Here is a 2,888-nt window from a genome sequence, read left to right as displayed (position 1 = left end):
AAACGGAAATCAAACCTTCCATGAGGTATCGCCTCACATCTGTCAGAGTGGCTCAAATTGAAAATATAAGAAACAACATATGTTGGCAAGGATGTGGAGAAAGGGAAGCTACTTGCACTCCTGGTAGGAATGCAAACTGGCGCAGCCACTGTGGAAAATAGTATAGAGGTTCTTCAAAAAGTTAAAAATAGAACTATCCAATGATCCAGTAATCACATCATTGGTTATTTACCTCAAAAATACAAAAACACTAATTCCAAAGGATACATGCACTCCTATGTATATAGCAGCATTATTTTACAATAGCCAAATTACAGAAGTGGTCCAAGTGTCCATGGAGAGATGAATGGATAAAGAAGATGTGGTACATATACAATGGAATATTATTCGGCTGTAGGGATGAATAAAATCTTGGCATTTGCAGCAACATGGGAGGGGCTAGAGAGCATAATGGTCAGTGAAATAGAGAAAGACAAATACCGTATGACTTCACTCACCTGTGGAATTTAAGAAATAAAACAAGTGAGTAAAGAAAAAAGAGAGGGAGAAACCAAGACACAGACTCTTAGCTACACAGAACTGATGGTTACGAGAGAGGAGTTGGGTGGGGGGATGGGTGAAATAGGTGAAGGGGATTAAAGAGTACATTTGTCATGATGAGCACTGCATCATGTACAGAATTGCTAAATCACTATATTGTATGCCTAAAACGAATATAACGTTGTGTGTTAATTACACTGGAATTAAAATTTAAAAACTTAGAAAAATAAGATTATCATTTTGTAAAGCAATTTAAAAAATGCTGCCCTCAAAATAAAACTACTGACTGCCATGAAGTAGTTTGATTTCATATAGCAATTTTCCTCAAATCGTATTTTTAAATGCAACTACATTTAATTTTACCTCTCATCATCATGGATTTTTTGATAATAATGTAAACGTTTACATCAATCTACTTTTTTTTCACTTTTGGCTTTAGTGTTATTTAGCATTTATGTTTTAGGCAAAATTATTTAAAATTATATTTTCAACTGAAAATATGGATAGGTGGCTTAAAATAGGAAACTTTAAGCATAGATTTGAATAAATGGAAATGCACAAAAATCATAAAGGAGATTCAGAAAAACCCATGGAATGTTGCAAAAACCATGTGCATAATAAAAAGATGGAAGTACTTTCCTAACCACAATGAGCAGGTACTTATTAAAAATCAACAGTAAATTTAGAAAGTCAAGGACATACCAAAATGAATATTTAAAATATTGGTTTCATTATTGTAAATTTCAAATGCACATAAAATTCGAGATCTTAAAGAGAAATCCGAAACAAAGCAAAATTTTGTAAAGCTATCCTCCAATCACACTAATATATAATATTATTTTTTAATTAGCCCTTTTAAGGTATATTTCTCAGTGAAAAAAAATGAAGGGGGAAAGCATAGATTACTCTGCATTGGTACCTCCTGGAAAAGAAGTAATAAATATATTCATGCAGTTTATATATGTATGTATGTATCTACATATATATCTATGTATCTACTTACGTATATCCCTCTTATGTATGGAAAAAGAGTGACAAAGAGAGAAATTTGTGTGTTCACAGATGTATAATTTCTGCAACAAAAACTAAGAAGTTAGTAACAACAGTTGTGTTGGAGAGAAAATTGGGAGGCAAGTCAGGTGAGATGGACACTCTTTGCATCATATGTATATCCTTTTATAGTGTTCAAACATTCTAGAAATCATGCTAATTTCCATTTCAACAATAATAAATAAAACCATACACATAAACAAAATCACAAAATTTTGAAGAAAGCTCACCAGAAGCATTTTTGTACCTACAGTCAAGACATCTATACTGAAAGCAAGATAATGACCAAAACAAGTAAGCCAACAATCAATAATTTTAAGTGCTCTTTTCAGTCATTTGCATGATCACCTTCCAAGGAAAAATGAGTACTATAAAAGGTACTCTGATGACTCCCTGAGCTGTGAAAAGGGTCAAATCTGTTTTGGACTGGGGAAAAAAAAAAAATCAGGTTTCTTTTTAATCACCAAACTGAACACAGGCCCTTTTAATGCCTTAATTAGAATGATGCCAGCAAAAGGGGCATCTGAACGTGTGCCAGGGACATGTGTGCAATACAGTAGAGGGCTGACTTTCACCTGGTGTTGTTTTATTGCACCTTGCTTGGTATCTTGTTGTTGATGTTGTTGTTGACTCTTTTGAGTCAAAAAGAATGGTTAAACAGTAACTTTTGTTATATTTAATGAGCTCTTTTGTACTTTACATGAACAGGGACCTTGAAATCTCACTTTGCTCTGGCTTCATGGGAGAAGGTGCTGGTAAGAGTTTTCAACTCAAGGTTGAATTGTTATCTATCTCCCTGAAGGAAATAACCAGTGAAAAGAGATAAGAGCTTTGAGGGGTTAGGAACTCCATACATTTTAAGAATAAAGAGTGGCCCAGAGTTGACAAACTCAGCAGATTTATTTTTAGTACTAAATTTCCATCGACACTACAAGGCACTATAATATTTTTTTCTCTTTTCTTCTTTTTAATCTACACTTAACAAGATCACACCAATGAAAATAAAACTTTAGCTTTAGATCTAGAATGCTCTTTGTGGTGCTATAAGTAATTTGTTTTAATTCGCACACTAAAAAACAGCATAATTAGTAATGTGACTTAGTTGAGAAAAACACTTGGACTGGGATTTCTCTGTACCAATAGAAAAGGCTAACTGGCTGCTCAAATACCATTTTACTCTGTTATATATATGTGATTTTTTTCTCAACAGGAGCATATTTTTAATGACATTTTCAACAACTGCCTAAAACCACTGCTTTATTCTTTTGGTACATGCCATTCTGAACAGTGATTACTAT

This window comes from Felis catus, chromosome B2, assembly GCF_018350175.1.
Source record: "Felis catus isolate Fca126 chromosome B2, F.catus_Fca126_mat1.0, whole genome shotgun sequence".
NCBI lineage: Eukaryota > Metazoa > Chordata > Mammalia > Carnivora > Felidae > Felis > Felis catus.
Note: the sequence above shows the minus strand (reverse complement) of the source record.